This window comes from Lissotriton vulgaris, chromosome 3_1 (genome assembly GCF_964263255.1).
Source record: "Lissotriton vulgaris chromosome 3_1, aLisVul1.2, whole genome shotgun sequence".
Lineage (NCBI taxonomy): Eukaryota > Metazoa > Chordata > Amphibia > Caudata > Salamandridae > Lissotriton > Lissotriton vulgaris.
Window position 1 is genome coordinate 1,775,301,542 of NC_141689.1, and position 19,280 is coordinate 1,775,320,821.

Genomic DNA, 19,280 nt, shown 5'->3' on the forward strand with positions numbered 1-19,280 from the left:
CATTCTAGTACCTTATGTTCTCCACTCCCCAGGCAAATAAAAGTACCTAGCTTTCCTAGTTGGGTGTTCTCATCAACACAAGACAGACTCTAAAGTGTGGGAGGCATCAACACTATGTTCAGAAGAGCATCAGCAGAGTAGTGAGAAGCAACTGACAATGACCAAGTAGATTTGGGGTTTGTAGAATGGGTGGTTTAGGGCTGCAGCATACTGCTGAATGCATTATTATAAACTAGAGATTTGTAAGAAAGGACTACGTAACAAGGCAACATAGGTCAATTGTGTTTATTGTGGAGTGCTTTTCTTGCCTCCCTATTGACGGCATCGGGAAGAGTTCATGGGCTAGGGATATATGAATGGCCTGCGGATAGAATGGACAGAAGGAATTATGTACATAGTTTATAAAGGCTGCTGGCAGGCGTCATTCGAGAAGATGGTCAACATCATTCTTTGTATATTTTGATAGTCTTACCTTATATGCTCAGGAGCAATGGCCTGAATAGCTGAAAGGGCTTGGAATGGGATTTGTTGGTTGCTTTCTCATAGTTAGCAAGTACCTCAGGTGACCAGACAATGAAGACATCCAGAAGTAGTAGCAATATTGGAAGTGGATGAGCCATGTGCACGCTGAAAGAACATTATGTATTTACTAAGGGACATTTGTAAGAAGCTCAAAATATTTGTCAACTATTTCAAAAGTAACTTGGCCCACAGATATGGAAAAAAATTTAAAATAATACAGAGAATCAACAGAATCCCTTAAAGAGAGTGTCAATAAGATTTTTAAGCAAAGAGGGTGAGAAGCCTAAGTAATTAATTGACAGAAAGCATTTGCACGCCCAATGTTAATATTCCTCCTACAATTTGTGAAAAGTAGTATTGAAAACTGCTGCAGCAATGATCGAGTTCATTTTGCCAGTAGATCCAGTGCATGTTGTATTACAGAAAACCTGGAGCATAAGTCTTAAATGTGCGTCAGGAGACTATTCGCTTGATAATTGGTTTTAAGAGTTGGACACAAGCTTAACTCTTTTTAATGAAGAAGGAAAATATTGATGTTGGCTTCAATAAACAACTAGTATCTACTTTCCTACACATGTTTGGTTTATTCTTCTCTTTAAATTGGTCTTCTTTACTGCGATTAAAAGTTTTGGTTTGTGAAACTGAGATGCAACCGTACTAGCAAGATTGTAACACAGAGTGCTGCAAGTCAACAATTGAGAAAGCAAAACTATTGCTTAAGGTCTCGTAGAGAGTTGTAGTCAGACAGGACTCGCTGTTGAAAGATTAGGATAGAAAGGGTGCAGGCCAGCAAAAGTGCAATAAAGTAATATTTATTTACATCTTACTGTAAAAAAGACCTCCGGTGTATTTCGGTCTCCGAGCGGATATTAATGCGAAGAGTGTTTTAAGATGGCTGGCCGTCATAATAAGGAGGTGCGTTGCAACTGTTGAGGAGCCGCTTCAGGGTATTCGTTCTTGGTGAAAGGGTTACTTTATTGGCCATGGATTTGTTGTCAAGTGAAAGCTACATTATTATAGATTTACTGATATGTCGCTGTAGATGGATCAAGCCAGAACATACTGAGTTCTGAGTGGATACGTACTTTGACGTGAATATAAAAAACAATTCTGCTTTTTAAGTGGATGAGAAGAAAGGAGTCTGAAAAACAGACCAAGAGCTAAAGAGAGAAACAGAAAAAGAGTGTGAGAGAAACAGAAAAAGAAATAAAAAATACGCATGTATTAAGAAAGAGCAGGAGACAGGTAGGGATATAGGTGTTGTGTCGCTTTAATGTATAATAGATACTTGAATGGTTTGTTGTGGTCTGACCCTAGGACTATGCAGTATGGTATGTGTAGTGCCTTTAATGGTAAAAATTAGCACAATTATGATAAAACTATAGGACAGTATGGTAAAAGGCTGGATTTCTTACAGGCAATCCTCAATACCCCTGGCCCCTTCCTTGTCCCTTTCCTTACTCGGAGGATATATCTTAGAGAAATGCCTTTGTCGCCATCTCCAGACCCCTTATAAAACGCACACTGATGGAAGCAATGCAATACTACCAATCTTCATGCATCACCTGGGAAAGCCTGCCTAGCCAAATGTGCAGACTGGTTTAACAACCAGAGGCAATTATCACTGGGGACAGATTGCTCCTCATTTGGGGACAAATAAAATTTCTAAGACCGGTAACCCATGCATTTTGGAAATCAGCATTTTTCCACATATTTGCCCGTGCGGCGTTACATCTCCTGGGAGTAGTTGTATTCATCATTATACTCCAAAGAAGGCAATGAGGAGGCCACCAAGGAAAGAAGACATTTTATTGGTGTAACTGAACTTTCATTTTTTGTGTATTTCGAACAACTCAAACCGTTTAGATTAGAAATGCTGCACATAGCCATAAGACAGCACATTGGGCATATAACTGCTTTTGATTGAGACTTGGGGCTAGATGGAGGTAAATAGGTTTTACCGATTCTAAAATACCGAATTTTACCGATTTAGTATTTTAGAATCAGTAAATCCTATGTAGGTAAATATTCGGTAAAAATTACCGAATCGTTAAGATTCGGTAATTACCTAATCAGTATTTACCGATTCAGTAATTGCCATTCATTCCTATGGGCCTGGAGGCCCATAGGAATGAATGTCAATTACCGAATCGGTAATTACCGATTCGGTAAAATTGGAAAAAAGTCAAGAGTGGCAGGGTGTCACCTTGACACCCTGCTGCACCTCTGATTAGTGCTTGTGTGCACATGTGGCACACATACATGCCCTAAGTGCATGAACAGTTTAAAGCAACAGATGGTGAGGTTTTAACAGCGCATAGTCCATGTGGCAAATGGTAAAGAGAGAATTGTTTTAAAGTGGCATCAAGGGAACCAAAGACAGCTACCACCTAACGCTGTCGAAAGACAGCAATTACAACGTAATGCCGTCCCAGTAGAAAAAACACAAATGGATTCCCTGAGCACAAAGTACATGTATCTGTGAGTATTACAGATAAAATCTATTCATAAATAATTGTCCATATCGGTGCATCCAAAATGTGAAAAAATCCTTATTTTATTCTCAGTCCATAGGTGTTCATGAAGACTTGTAGATACAGCAGTACAATCTTGATACAGTACACAACAGCCAAACGCCAAAACGTGTTTCGTCAGGGGGAATTACCCAATGACTTCTTCAGGGCCTTAATTATTCACACTTTTAGTGCCATACAGTCACGATCATGTCAGAGACCTTTATTTTTAATTCTCCTTAAATCGGTATCAACTGTTCCCAAAACAATGTCTTCATTCATATATTTTGGTAAATAACGCCTGGCAATATCAGCCTTCACACTGTGGAACCATCCTTAGTATCTCAGGTTCTACGACCAGATGCGTGTATCCGATTCGGTTTCCAATCCGGCGTTAAGATTCGGTAATTACCTAATTAGTATTTACCGATTCAGTAATTGCCATTCATTCCTATAGGCCTGGAGGCCCATAGGAATGAATGTCAATTACCGAACCGGTAATTACCGATTCGGTAAAATTGGAAAAAAGTCAAGGGTGGCAGGGTGTCACCTTGACACCCTGCTGCACCCCTGATTAGTGCTTGTGTGCACATGTGGCACACATACATCCCCTAAGGGCATGTAGGTCTGTCACATGGCACAGGTGTAAATGCACATATTTGCATTTACATAGGAATTCGTTATTTACCACTAACTAATAGTTGGTGGTAAATAATGAATCCTTAAAGCCCAGAAGCACTGTTTACAGTGCTTCCTACATCTCATTTACCAATTTGGTAAATTCCGAATCGGTAAATGATGATTCAGTAAATACCGATTCGTTATTTACCGAATCGGTAAAAAAGCCTCCTACATAGGAAAAGTCTATTACCGGTCGGTAACGGCTAAATTCGGCCGTTACCGACCGGTAATAGCCTACCTACATCTGGCCCTTTGATGGGAGTTGGCAAAGCTGTATGTTTCATAGTGCAAAAATAAATGACAATACACAGATTAATCAGAACATTACATACATTTAACCTAGATACATTTATTCATATTTACACTAACACATTTGTCTGGGGAAAAAGGTTAATAGAGACAATTTTACATCGGGTGTTCAGCGAGAGCAGTTCTGAATCGAATGAGCTGATTTCAGCCAAGAGTGTTGTAGTGTAGTGCCCCATTCAGTGAAAGGAATGGAGGGAGGATGGTCAATGTTCAGAGTAGTATAGTTGCAGTTAGCAGTTTTTTTGTGGGCCGAACACAAGCGTCAAATTGGTGTTTACGGACTAGAAGAGAGGTAGATTGGGTAAGATCCACTTATAGCTTTGAAACCCAGGACCAGTAGCTCATGTCTACCCGTTTCTGTACACATCTAGTTGACTGGTGGCAGGAGGGAGGTAGAAATGTCAAGAGATAATGATGGGAATGTTTCAAACGTTAGAATGCCATTAAGTTGTGTGAAAGAATATCGGAGAGACCTAGAGCCAGGGACTTATAGTAGTCACATTGACAGAGGACAAGAGAGGAGATCAGCATCTTTTGGTGTGTAAAAGGGAATGCTTGATTGTATTTAGGTATATTCAGTAACTTAAATGTAGCTGCTTTGGCTGTGTTCATTATTAAGGTTTTAATGTCCAATGACTGGCTGAAATCGACTCTAAGGTTTAGTGCAGAAGATGCTGAGATTTGTTTTTCGTGCAAGTGGATAAAGTGAAGGAGGAAAGTGCTGAGGTGGCAAATAAATAAATTATTTCCGTTTCTGAGGGGCTCAACATTCACGAGAATTATTGCAGAGCTGGGGGACGGTAGAGCATTTGGAGGTCCATGTCAAAGGAAGGGAAGTAATAGCAGTAAATAAAACAAGCATTGGAAATGCAATAGGGCTTGCATTAGGAAAGTTTGAGCTATTGGTCTTATTAATACATTTTTTAAATGTATGTGTTATTTTTTAAAATAGCTAAATTAATAGCTTTGTCATTTACAATGCCAATAGTTATAACTTTCGCAAATGTGACACCTATAGCATTTGTAATGCAACATGTTTTGTATTTACGTGACTTAGATGTATTGATATTACAAATAAGGAAAAAAGAAAGCAAAATGGACCAACAAAAGAAGAACCTGGTATGAAGAGAAAATGCAAAACAGGAAAAGGACAGAAGAATGAAAACAAAACTTTTACAAAAGCTTGAAACCAAGGGCAAGAAAATAAGAGACAAGAGTATGAGGAAATGGAGAGCTAGAGGGGTCGGGGTGAGCACAGAACGAAGGTAGGAATGATTAACCGTCAGCACCAACAGTGGACATGCGATTGTGAAAATTGTGCTCTGAAAACAGGACGGACACAGCCGTGGGCCACAGTGCAGAAACGCAGTTAAAGCTTAACGTGAGAGAAGTACAGACACACTTTGCACCAGTGAAACTAGACACGAGATTGGGAGTGGGGCTGGGCCGGGCGGTGCTGCTCTGCACATCATGGAAAACAACAGTTTATCATGGCGGGGGAGGAAGAGGCAGACTGGGGAAAGAGGGCAGGGAGGGAGACGGCTATTCGTAAAAGATGGTGACAGAAAGAGGAGACTGCGAGAAGAAAAGGCGGGCAGAGACAGAAGAATGATGTGAGCGCGGTGTGGTTCCGTGGTCCCGAATTGGGTTCGATAGTCCCAAACCCGATTTATGAGGATCGTCGGAAATGGACGATTTTGGTCTTAGCAGACCGCAAATGGAGAGTGTAATGTGTCTGAGTGTTTTCGTATGAATCGATATAGGAGAACACTCTATATTCATGGGTTTAGTTTGAACCTTCGGGTTCCATTTTGTATACGGCAGCCATTTTGTATGGTTGCCCTAACATAGGCCCGATGACTGCGGCCGAGAAATCCGAGACACGTACGCCTTAGCTGACTTCTGGTTGACCTGGCCGAACTGCTCCTTGACTGGGGCGAATCCCGCTGAGCCAGTTCCTTGTTCAGCAGCTGGTCTGATAAAGATCAAAGGGCAGGACGTGCCCGAGTTTATGGCACACCGTTCCCACTTCTCTATCTCCTTGCCATCTGTTTCTGCCTTTCCTTTACGACTTGATCATCGATCTGGGTTGAAGGGTTTATGATGGGTTTGTCCGGCCTGATCGAACAGGAAACCAAGCATGTGTGCGATCGTTTTTGGTGGGCTGGACAACGGAAAATGGGATTGTCTTTGACTGTCGTCATTTGCTACTTTTGAAATGCTACGTTGTTATTGGTCAGTTTGTATGCACCAAATGTAAATTGCTATGCTGCCTGAGGCATGATTTTCGGCATAAAAGACCGAGCTCCGTTTATCTAAGTGTGCAGTCTCTGACGAACTACCCGTGTGTACTTCGTAGATTTCTGTCCCTGGTTGCAACCAATAAACTTTGGTCTTTGACGTCATCAAGAAGTATCCCGTGTCTCTATTTGCCAAGACTGGGGAATCCGGGGTCTTTGGGTGTTGCCCTGACACCGCTGGGTTACCGGATTAGTACCGGTTCTGAAAAACCCAGTACCTCAATTGGCGCCCAAGGTGGGGCGACTTCAGCGGTACCGGTCCAAGCCAGAGGTTTGTGAGAAGCTTCGTGAGAAAATTCTGGAGGAAGGCCAGCCACTTCATCGACCCCTGTATGTCGTCGTGGTCCGAAAGTCTTTGCTGCGAGGTTTCCCGCTTTCCGACGGCTACGAAGGACTGCTGCCCTGACTGTCGCCCTGTTTTGGAGCCTTAGACGTTTGTAGAGCGAGACGATTGAAGGGTCTTCTGGTGACGCCATCGACAACTCAGTTAGGTATAAACGGAGCATCTCCTAGTTCTTAGTTTGTTTTTATCCTTTAGTGGATAGCTTTGATTTGGTATCTGCAGGCCCCAAAGCCAAGGATTCGTGTATTCACGAGACTATCGATTTCAGATTACCCTTGTTGTTTGAAGCTAGACTAGTGAGCAAGATGCCTGGTTTTAGCAGTCTTAGGAAATTGTTTAGTTGTGGTACTTTGAGGGATTCCCGGTTAGAGGATTCGTGTCCGGTTCCTCCGATTGGAACTCCTACCTACGACCTATATGTGAAGCATGGCGTGGGTCCTATTAGCTATAATGAGATTTGGGTTAAATACACGAAGAATGACGGTGTCCTACAGTAGCCCCGTTATGGTAGTTTTGAGACAGAAGTCTTAGATAACCTTGAAGTGAAGTTGTTCAAGAAGAAAGCCCGGCCGGCGATGTTTGACTCTTTCCGCATATGGCGCAAAGAAGCCAAACAGAAAGAAATAAAGTTAGCGAAGAAGAATAAGAAGGGTATGTCTATGGTGCAGGCTGCCATTGCATACAGAGATAATGAAGAAGAGCAGGAAAGCGATCAGATGCTTAGAGTGAAGAAGTTAGCGGTAGATAGATGCTACCCAGTACTGCCGTCTAAAGAGCAGAAAGACGAGAAGGATCTTGCGAAAGATCCTTTAATGTCGCATTTGTTAAATTCACTGCCACCTTATGTGCAGAATGCTACGGCACCACCGCCACCAGTTGTGGCTGTGCAACTACAAAACACTACGGTGGAGGGGGACCTAGGGGAAGTTTAAAGACCAGGCTCTGGGTACTATTCCCAATAGAACTAATAAACAACACAGGTACCAGAGGGTCTCAGATAAATGTGCCCACAAAATAAAGGAAACCAACCGAGAACTCACCCTTACTCACAGGTTATGTCACAGAGAGCTCTCCATGGATGAGGAAAAATACCCATCAGTCACCATTCGGATCCGCCCTTCATCATTTGGGATTTTATCCGTACCACCCGTCAGAGGTTACTAGTACTCTCCTCAGAGGTCAACCCGGTGGTAGGGGGTATCCTCAATGAGTAAAAGAGACGACAGTGTGGTGTACCACTCGATTTTACCGCAGCGCGCTCTGTGTAACGCTTTAGCCCATTTACATACTTGATTTGCTGATTGTTTCCATTGTTGCATTGCCAGCGTAACTTTAGTAGCAGAGTTGCTCCCTGAATAATTGCGTGTGCAGAAAATCGCCGCTTTTATTTTTGTCACTGTGATTGCAGAGTATTTCTCAGCATTAGTGTCTTCCCCCCAAGCGCTCTCTCCGCGTCCTGACCCCTCCGCCTCCATTTTGTGTTTGTTGACCTCCTCCTTAGCCCGACCCGCCTCCCAGCTGAACCGCCCTCCCACAGTAAACAAACAGCGCTCCATCGCCAGGAAGCGCCGTGACTCACTCTTCGCTTCCAAGCAGAGTGGTCGCTCCCCTGCTGCTGCGTTATCGCTGCAGAAGGCTCACTTCAAGATTTGCAGTATTTCCTTCAATTTTATCCTGCTTTGTATTCATTTTACCGCAGCGCGCTCTGTGTAACGCTTTAGCCCATTTACATACTTGATTTGCTGATTGTTTCCATTGTTGCATTGCCAGCGTAACTTTAGTAGCAGAGTTGCTCCCTGAATAATTGCGTGTGCAGAAAATCGCCGCTTTTATTTTTGTCACTGTGATTGCAGAGTATTTCTCAGCATTAGTGTCTTCCCCCCAAGCGCTCTCTCCGCGTCCTGACCCCTCCGCCTCCATTTTGTGTTTGTTGACCTCCTCCTTAGCCCGACCCGCCTCCCAGCTGAACCGCCCTCCCACAGTAAACAAACAGCGCTCCATCGCCAGGAAGCGCCGTGACTCACTCTTCGCTTCCAAGCAGAGTGGTCGCTCCCCTGCTGCTGCGTTATCGCTGCAGAAGGCTCACTTCAAGATTTGCAGTATTTCCTTCAATTTTATCCTGCTTTGTATTCATTTTACCGCAGCGCGCTCTGTGTAACGCTTTAGCCCATTTACATACTTGATTTGCTGATTGTTTCCATTGTTGCATTGCCAGCGTAACTTTAGTAGCAGAGTTGCTCCCTGAATAATTGCGTGTGCAGAAAATCGCCGCTTTTATTTTTGTCACTGTGATTGCAGAGTATTTCTCAGCATTAGTGTCTTCCCCCCAAGCGCTCTCTCCGCGTCCTGACCCCTCCGCCTCCATTTTGCGTTTGTTGACCTCCTCCTTAGCCCGACCCACCTCCCAGCTGAACCGCCCTCCCACAGTAAACAAACAGCGCTCCATCGCCAGGAAGCGCCGTGACTCACTCTTCGCTTCCAAGCAGAGTGGTCGCTCCCCTGCTGCTGCGTTATCGCTGCAGAAGGCTCACTTCAAGATTTGCAGTATTTCCTTCAATTTTATCCTGCTTTGTATTCATTTTACCGCAGCGCGCTCTGTGTAACGCTTTAGCCCATTTACATACTTGATTTGCTGATTGTTTCCATTGTTGCATTGCCAGCGTAACTTTAGCAGCAGAGTTGCTCCCTGAATAATTGCGTGTGCAGAAAATCGCCGCTTTTATTTTTGTCACTGTGATTGCAGAGTATTTCTCAGCATTAGTGTCTTCCCCCCAAGCGCTCTCTCCGCGTCCTGACCCCTCCGCCTCCATTTTGTGTTTGTTGACCTCCTCCTTAGCCCGACCCGCCTCCCAGCTGAACCGCCCTCCCACAGTAAACAAACAGCGCTCCATCGCCAGGAAGCGCCGTGACTCACTCTTCGCTTCCAAGCAGAGTGGTCGCTCCCCTGCTGCTGCGTTATCGCTGCAGAAGGCTCACTTCAAGATTTGCAGTATTTCCTTCAATTTTATCCTGCTTTGTATTCATTTTACCGCAGCGCGCTCTGTGTAACGCTTTAGCCCATTTACATACTTGATTTGCTGATTGTTTCCATTGTTGCATTGCCAGCGTAACTTTAGTAGCAGAGTTGCTCCCTGAATAATTGCGTGTGCAGAAAATCGCCGCTTTTATTTTTGTCACTGTGATTGCAGAGTATTTCTCAGCATTAGTGTCTTCCCCCCAAGCGCTCTCTCCGCGTCCTGACCCCTCCGCCTCCATTTTGTGTTTGTTGACCTCCTCCTTAGCCCGACCCGCCTCCCAGCTGAACCGCCCTCCCACAGTAAACAAACAGCGCTCCATCGCCAGGAAGCGCCGTGACTCACTCTTCGCTTCCAAGCAGAGTGGTCGCTCCCCTGCTGCTGCGTTATCGCTGCAGAAGGCTCACTTCAAGATTTGCAGTATTTCCTTCAATTTTATCCTGCTTTGTATTCATTTTACCGCAGCGCGCTCTGTGTAACGCTTTAGCCCATTTACATACTTGATTTGCTGATTGTTTCCATTGTTGCATTGCCAGCGTAACTTTAGTAGCAGAGTTGCTCCCTGAATAATTGCGTGTGCAGAAAATCGCCGCTTTTATTTTTGTCACTGTGATTGCAGAGTATTTCTCAGCATTAGTGTCTTCCCCCCAAGCGCTCTCTCCGCGTCCTGACCCCTCCGCCTCCATTTTGCGTTTGTTGACCTCCTCCTTAGCCCGACCCGCCTCCCAGCTGAACCGCCCTCGCCCCTCCCCCTCCTCTGTCCATTAATGTTAGATGGTCCCACGCGCAGCGTCCACGCGCTACGGACACGCCGAAGGTGCGCCAAAGGTAAGCCCGTCTACGCCCGTCCGCGCCTGGACCGCGCCCAGCGCCAGACCCCCTGCCCCTCGCGCTCCCCAGCCCTCCCGCATTACCTATGATGCCGCCACCCTCCTAGCCCTTAACCCCGGTCGCGCCCCCAACTGCGTCCAAGCCGCTCCTGGACACACCCATGGACCTTTCTCCTGCTACTCCTGCAAATTTAGCGGCACCGACAACATCTCCGCTACGACCACACCACAGATTCCCAACCACCTAGATTGCATCCTTCTCAACACCCGCTCGCTCCACAGGCACGCCATTGACCTTTGGAACCTACTAGACACCATCTCTCCTGACGTCGCATTCCTAACGGAAACATGGATGAACGCTTCCTCAGCCCCTGACATCGCCATCACTATCCCTGATGACTATAAGATCACACGCAAGGACCGCACCGACCATACAGGAGGTGGAATCGCTATCGTCCATAAGAAAACAATCCGCATCTCAACCAGCTCTGATGCCAACCTCGCCAACTCCGAACACCTTCACTTCCAGATCCACATCGACCCCAAGACCACACTCAGAGGCACCCTCCTCTACAGACCACCAGGACCACGCGCCAAATTCAGTGAAGACATCACGGACTTCATCACCCCACACGCGCTCCCCTCCAAAGACTACATCCTTCTGGGAGACGTCAACTTCCACCTCGAAAAGATCAACGACCACAACACCGCCACCCTCTTAGACAACCTCGCCAACCTCGGACTTAAACAACTAGTCACTTCCCCCACCCACATCGCAGGTCACACTCTCGACCCCATCTTCACCTCCAGCAACCATGTCTCCTTCAGCCACACTACAGATCTCCTCTGGACCGACCACAGCTGCGTTCACTTCACCTACAACAAGCCGAAACCCATCATCCAACTCCAACCAACTCTACAAAGAAACTGGAACCAAATCACCACAGAGCAGATCTCCACATCACTCCTTCACACCTCCCCAGCCCCCTCTTCTAACGCCAACGAAGCCGCCTCCAACCTCACCCTTTGGTTATCCAACACCGCCGACACCTTAGCACCACTGAAAAAACGTCAACACAAACTTGGCATCAAGAAGGCCTCATGGTTCAACGACGACCTCAAGAAATCCAAGAAACTGTGCCGCTCCCTTGAAAAGGCCTGGAAAAAAGACCCATCCACCAGCAACAAGGATGCCTTCAAAAACGCCATCCGTACTCACCACCAACTGATCCGAAAAGCCAAGAAAACAGCATTCAAAGATCGACTTGACAACAACGCCCACAACAGCAAGGAACTTTTCAACATCGTCAAGGAATTCTCCAACCCCTCGGCCAACTCCAACGACATCACCCCCTCTCAAACCCTCTGCGATTCCCTAGCCTCTTTTTTCCACAACAAGATTGCTGACATCCACAACAGCTTTGACAACCAACCCGGAAGCCAACCCACCCTACCATCAGCTGACCATCTTCCCCCCGTCAACACCCTTAACGCCTGGAACCCAATCTCCACTGAGGACACCATCCGCCTGATGAACTCTATCCACTCAGGATCCCCCACAGACCCATGCCCCCACCACATCTTCAACAAAGCAGACTCAGTCATAGCCCCACACCTCCGAGACGTCATCAACTGCTCCTTCAACTCCGCTACCTTCCCAGAAGACTGGAAACACGCTGAACTCACCGCCCTTCTGAAAAAACCAACAGCTGACCCCACCGAACTCAAAAACTACCGCCCCATCTCGCTCCTTCCATTCCCGGCCAAAGTCATCGAGAAAGCTGTCAACAACCAGCTCGCCGCCTTCCTCGAAGCCAACAAATCACTCGACCCCTCACAATCTGGCTTCCGAGCCAAACACAGCACTGAGACCGCCCTCATCGCAGCAACAGACGACATTCGAACTCTACTGGATAATGGAGACACAGTCGCCCTCATCCTCCTCGACCTCTCTGCAGCCTTCGACACAGTCTGCCACAGCACCCTTTTACAACGCCTCAGAAACATCGGAATTCAAGGAAAGGCACTGGAATGGATCACCTCGTTCCTCACCGGAAGAACCCAGAGAGTCCGCCTCCCACCATTCAAGTCCGAGGCCTCTGAAATCATCTGCGGCGTACCACAAGGATCCTCACTCAGTCCCACGCTCTTCAACGTATACATGAGCCCCCTCGCGGCCATCGCCCGCCAACACAACCTCAACATCATCTCTTACGCGGATGACACCCAACTGATCCTATCTCTCACCAAGGACCCCAGCACCGCTAAAACTAACCTACACGAAGGAATGAAAGAAGTCGCCGAATGGATGAAACAAAGCCGTCTGAAACTGAACTCAGACAAAACAGAAGTCCTCATCTTAGGTAAATCCCCCTCTGCATGGGACGACTCCTGGTGGCCGGAAGCCCTCGGAAATGCACCCATCCCGACAGACCATGCACGGAACCTTGGCGTCATCCTGGATTCTTCACTCTCTATGAACAGACAAGTCAGCGCCGTATCCTCTTCCTGCTTCAACATTCTTCGCATGCTCAGAAAAACATTTCGCTGGATCCCCTCCGAAACAAGGAAAACAGTCACCCACGCTCTAGTCACGAGCTGACTGGACTACGGAAACACCCTCTACGCAGGTACCACCGCTAAACTCCAGAAGAAACTACAACGAATCCAAAACGCCTCAGCCAGGCTCATATTAGACATCCCACGCAACGAACACATCTCTGATCACCTTAAAGACCTCCACTGGCTACCCGTCAATAAGAGGATCACTTTCCGACTGCTTACCCACGCACACAAATCACTCTACGACATCGGACCAGATTGCCTCACCTCTCGACTGTCCTTCTACACCCCCTCCCGCCAACTTCGCTCTTCCAGCCAAGCCTTCGCCACTGTACCTCGCATCAACAAGTCCACCATGGGAGGCAGATCCTTCTCATACCTGGCTGCCAAAACATGGAACTCACTCCCCGCTTACCTTCGCCTCACCCAGAATCACCTAGCGTTCAGAAAGCAGCTTAAAACGTGGATATTTGACATATAATCCACCTCCCCTTCCTAAGCGCCTTGAAACCCTCTGGGTATGTAGTGCGCTATACAAATGCTATGACTTGACTTGACTTGACTTGATGTAGGTGAGTGGCAGAAAAAGTGGGACTGGGAATTCCTCGCCAGCTGTCGGTACCTCCCCAGACGGCCAGGACGCCGGCCAGGAGTACCGACGGTTAGAGCGGTGCTTCATTTTCCCCTGAGCCTCTGCCAGGTGGGGTGAGGACAGCCAACCTTACAGATTGAGTGACTTGCACAGACTGTAAGGGCACCCGGAGCATTCAGGTGACCATGTGCACTTGTTTATGTTTCTTTGGTGTCACTTTTTGCTTCTGATTAACTTCTTCACCTGGTGTAGTAGCATTGGTTTTATTTCTGGTCCTGATGAAAGCAAGGACAAAAATAGTCCTTTAATTGCTGAAACTAGTCGACCATATTGACCTGAGGCTGTCTACATAAACAGACAGTTGGCGGGTGCACTGTTTTTAACATTGGTATGTTAAGCACACCTGGAATAAATCATTATCTAGTGCTTTTTCTAAACCAATTTTAAACACTCCTTTTTCTTGGTTTCTTTCTTTTCACACCTTCTTTTGCACTGCACACCCCAGTCCCACTTTTTCTGCCACTCACCTACATCGAGTGGTACACCACACTGTCGTCTCTTTTACTCATTGAGGATACCCCCTACCACAAGGTTGACCTCTGAGGAGAGTACTAGTAACCTCTGACGGGTGGTACGGATAAAATCCCAAATGATGAAGGGCGGATCCGAATGGTGACTGATGGGTATTTTTCCTCATCCATGGAGAGCTCTCTGTGACATAACCTGTGAGTAAGGGTGAGTTCTCGGTTGGTTTCCTTTATTTTGTGGGCACATTTATCTGAGACCCTCTGGTACCTGTGTTGTTTATTGTGGCTGTGCAACTGCCAGTTGCTCTGCCTCCTGTAATTCCTCCACAGCCAGCTCCTTCGTTGGCTACTGTCCCTTTGGCGCAGCCTCCTCAGGGGCCGCCAACTTTGTCTCTCCCTGCTACTACTGTCTTAATGCCTGTTCCGACTATGGATTCTCCTATTATTGTTTCGTCTCCTCTTGTCCTTCCGACTACTCCTTCTCCTAGACAGCAGATGACCGCTGCTTTTTCCGGTTTCTTGACTCCTTGGTTGGGACAATTGGGTATGTCTCTTGTGAGTGAGCGTAGACAGCTGCGTAGCCAATTGCCCGATACAGATGAGCGAGTGGTTTTGGATCATATGGCACGTAGATGGGTGACGTATAGGTCCCAGTACGATCTAGAGGGCATTATGGATGTTTTCCGGCAATGGGAAGCACCGAAGCAACGTTATGTTTTTGAACTTATGTGTGCATTCCTCCATGAACAATGGACGGACGAAGTGGGTAAAGCTCCTGAAGAATTGTTCCGATTGCGTTCCGAGTTTGCTAAAGGAACGATTGTGAGTCTACACGACATCGAGAGAGCGGTGTCGACGTTACTGTCGCTTCGAAGCAACGTCCCTACTGAACGGCTGTTTGAGCCAGATTCGTCAGTTAGGAGACATGCGCGTCAGTATCCAATGAGAGAGGTTCCTCCGGTATGGAGACCTGCTGATGCGAATGCCAATCCACCTGTTGATGCACACTTTCAGCGAGAGTGGGTACATGTTCCATGGAAACGTGCAGAAGTTTTAGCGCTCAAGCAGACTTTACCTGATCCACGGAAGAATCCGGCAGGATATTATAAAGAGCTTACGCAAACTGTGAGTTCGTGCGTCATGAATTTGGCGGACATAGACATACTGTTTGGGAATGTTGTTCCACAGCCCATCTGGAATGTCATTCGACATACGGATCATGATAATGAATTGGGTGATTCGTGGGTGAATCTTGTTGCTGCAAATGATAGACAAGTTGGAGGTGCTAAGCCTCAACACGTTATTACTGAACTTCCTGGTAGAATTATTACTTTTATGAAGACTTTGATGCCTGAAGTACGTGTGAATTGGGACAAGTTGTCTTCGTGTAAGCAGAAAAAAGATGAGTCTGTTTCGGATTTTTTCTCGTGTTTCGAAGAAACTTTTGTTGATCATAGTGGTCAGGATATGGCTACCGAGGGTGGCCAGAGATTATTCGTCGATAAATTTGTGCACAATCTTCTTCCTGAGTTGTGTACCAAGTTGAAGGATTCCGAGAGTGCTTGGCCTGTCTCTACATCGGTACAGATTCTAGCTACGGCTCAGTACTATGAGAATAGGCGTAAGGACGAGTTAGAGAAAGCGGATAAGAAGACTAAGGAATTGAAGACCAAAGTTCTTCTACAACAAGCTTATCCACCCCATGTTAATAATCAGCGTGATTATCAACAATCACCACAATATTCGAGGAACTCGCAAAGAGACGAGGCTCCTCAACAGCGTATTCAGTATGGGCCTAATCAGTGTGCGTATTGTAGAGAAGAGGGTCATTATAAGAATAGTTGTCCGGTTCTGTTGCAACGTGCTAATAATGCTCCTGGTGTTAGAGGTAGAGGTGCTCAGCAAGCGCCTAGAGGTAGAGATCGCGGACAGACTGGGCGCCCCTTTGTCTGGCTTTAATAATGTTTCTATAGGTTTTTCTGGCGCCCCCGTTACGAATCAGATTTCCGTTCCATTGCCTCTTTCTGTTGGTCCGCGTAGGTTTGAAGCACCCCTTCTTTTGACTACAGGTTGTAATGAGAACTTGCTAGGTCTGGACTTGTTGAAGAGATTGTATGCGACTTTGTACTGTTCTCCGTCAGGAGTACACCTTACTTTGGGTGAGAATGTGATCTCTCCAATATATATCTCGAAAGATTGTCTCCCACCTGAATTGTCTTCGTTACCAGATACATTGTGGGCTACAGGTCCAAATGATGTGGGCCTGTTAGACATTCCCCCATATGTTGTGACATTGAAGGCAAATGCTCAGTTACTGCGCATTCCACAATATCGTATTTCTAGTGATGGTGAACGAGCGCTTTTGGCGATCATTTATGATCTGATTGACAAGGGCGTTATTGAAGAGACACGAGGTAATGTGTGCAATAGTCCTGTTTTGCCTGTCTTAAAGAGAACTGATTCTTCACAGCCTCCTGTATATAGGTTTGTTATCGATCTCCGTGAAGTGAACAAGATTGTTGTTCCGCAATTCCCTGTTGTACCTGACATTACTGCATTATTGACGTTGATTCCGGCTTCTGCCACCTGGTTTTCGGTGATCGACTTGAAGAATGCTTTCTTCAGCATCCCGATTGCTGTGGAGAGTAGAGACATCTTTGGATTCTCTTTAGGAGGACGAAGTTTCCGCTTTAAGCATGCTCCTCAAGGCTATTGCGAGAGTCCATCGATCTATAGTCAAGCTTTAAAGACGCAACTTGATTTGTTAGCTCTTCCTGAAGGTGCAGCACTTATTCAGTATGTCGACGATTTGTTGGTCGCTGCTGATACCGAAGATATCTGTAAGGATGCCACTGTGTCCTTGTGGTCTCATTTATCTGATTGCCTTCATAAAGTTTCTCTTTCGAAAATGCAATTTTGTCGACAAGAAGTTACCTACCTAGGTCACCTCTTATCGAAGGAGGGAAGGAAACTGACCCCAGAAAGAATTCAAGCTATTGTGAAAATGAGTGTTCCTAAGACGCAGAGAGAAGTACGTGCGTTTTTGGGTATTACGTCTTACTGTAGACAGTGGATCCCTAATTTTTCTCTTCTAGCGAAGCCTTTGATAGCTATTACGGTTAAGGATACTCCAAATCCTATTCCTTGGACTGACGAGTGTCAAAAGAGTTTTTCTGAATTACGCAATGCGTTGTGTTCGGCTCCTGTGTTGGGTACTCCCGACTACAGTAAGCCTTTCACATTGTATGTCCATGAGAGAGAGGGATGTGCATTATCGGTTTTGACTTAGCAGTTTGGCGGGAAGCAACGCCCATGTGCGTACTTTTCTTCAACTTTAGATCCTGTAGCCAGAGCGTTGCGGAGTTGCTTGAGAGCCACAGCGGCAGCGGCTGTTTCCATTCGACAATCTGCGGGTTTGGTTATGGATAATACGTTAGTGGTCATGGTTCCACATGCAGTGGATACCTTGCTAAATCGTACAAAGACACAGCACTTAACTAGTGCTCGGTTGTCAGGGTATGAACTTACGTTGTTAGCGAGCCATGTGCACATCAAGAGGTGCAATACCTTGAATCCGGCCATGTTGTTGCCGATTTCGCTTCAGACAGATGAGGATAGTGAAGAGGAACACGATTGTTTTCTAAAAACAGAAGAAGAGACGAAAGGGAGAATAGACTTGAGGGATACTCCTCTTCCTGATTGTGATGATGCTTTGTGGGTTGATGGTTCGTGTTTTAAATTGCCGAATGGTGATACGACTGCAGCATATGCTGTGACGACTTTGCATACGGTCGTTGAAGCTGCACGTATCCCACATAACTCCGCACAAGCGGCAGAATTGATTGCACTTACAAGAGCGTGTGTGTTAGCAAAAGGGAAACGAGTGAATGTGTATACGGATAGTCAGTATGCGTTTGGTGTGGTTCATAGTTTTGGACGATTGTGGCGTGAACGTGGGTTTTTGACATCGCATGGGACGAAGATCCAGCATGGACAACTGGTGAATGAACTCCTTGAATCTCTTACGTTACCTTTGCAAATAGCGATCGTGAAATGCAGTGCCCATAAAAAGGTTACGGATGACGTTGGTCGTGGTAATGCGTTTGCGGATGAAGTTGCGAAAGAAACTGCTAGGAACCTGATGAGTCGAATGTATGTTGTGGGTCCGGCGAGATGGGTTCCAGAGAAGAGTATGTGTGAAGACACCATTGAGAGCGTGAAAACTATTCAGAGTGAGGCTACAGAGAAAGAGTTGGATGAATGGAGAGAGAGAGTAAGGGTAGATTGGACTCGAATGGTTGTTGGACTGATTTGTCAGAACATCAGAGATGGTTGTTGCCTAATGCGTATGTGCTTCCAGTTGTTACAATGGCTCATGGAATGGCACACATTAGTGTGAAAGGAATTTGCAAGTTGTTGGCTTCGGTTTGGCAGAATGTAGGAATCCCCAGATGTGCAGAGAATTTAGTTAAGAACTGTATGGTGTGTTTGATGCATAATCCTGGTAAGGGAACTCCAACACCAGCTGGTCATTTTGCTCCTCCTACGTATCCGTTCGAGGCTTTGCAGCTAGATTTTATCCATATGGAGAGATGCAACAACTTGAAGTATGTGTTAGTGGTTGTTTGCTCCTTTTCTAGATGGGTAGAAGCTTACCCCCTTAAGGACAATACTGCTTTGTCCACAGCGAAAGGTTTGATAAAATAATTTTTCCCGAGGTTTGGAATGCCGAGAATTATTTGGAGTGATAACGGAAGTGAATTTGTGGGTCAAGTTATGAAGAGAGTGTGTGAGGGCCTCGGGATTAAGCAGAAATTCCATGCTGCAAATCACCCCCAATCAGCTGGTTTAGTTGAGTGCTATAATGGCACCCTTAAGTTGAAGTTGGCCAAAATTCAAGGAAGCACTGGTTTGCAATGGCCAGACGCCCTGCCATTAGCACTTTTGTCCACCCGAATGACTGTGCACTCGCGAATGTGTTTGAGTCCGTACGAAGTGGTGTTTGGTCGCCCGGCGAATATTTGGGACGTACCAAGACCGACGAGGTTTAGTGACCTCGAGCATCCTGTTTTGCTTGATTACTTGCG

The 19,280-nt window shown here is 46.2% G+C and overlaps 1 protein-coding gene across 15 annotated transcripts in view; it reads right to left on the bottom strand.

The window, feature by feature from the left end:
- Positions 1-19,280, bottom strand: part of BLTP1 (bridge-like lipid transfer protein family member 1) — a 1,831,302-nt gene that overhangs the window by 1,746,351 nt on the left and 65,671 nt on the right. Inside the window, exon 3 of one of the 15 annotated variants that reach the window (XM_086962196.1) lies at positions 473-627. The exons of the other annotated variants lie outside the window; for them this stretch is intronic. The gene's annotated coding sequence lies outside the window, so the exon portion shown is untranslated. The remainder of the gene's footprint in view (positions 1-472; positions 628-19,280) is intronic. 15 annotated transcript variants of the gene reach the window in all.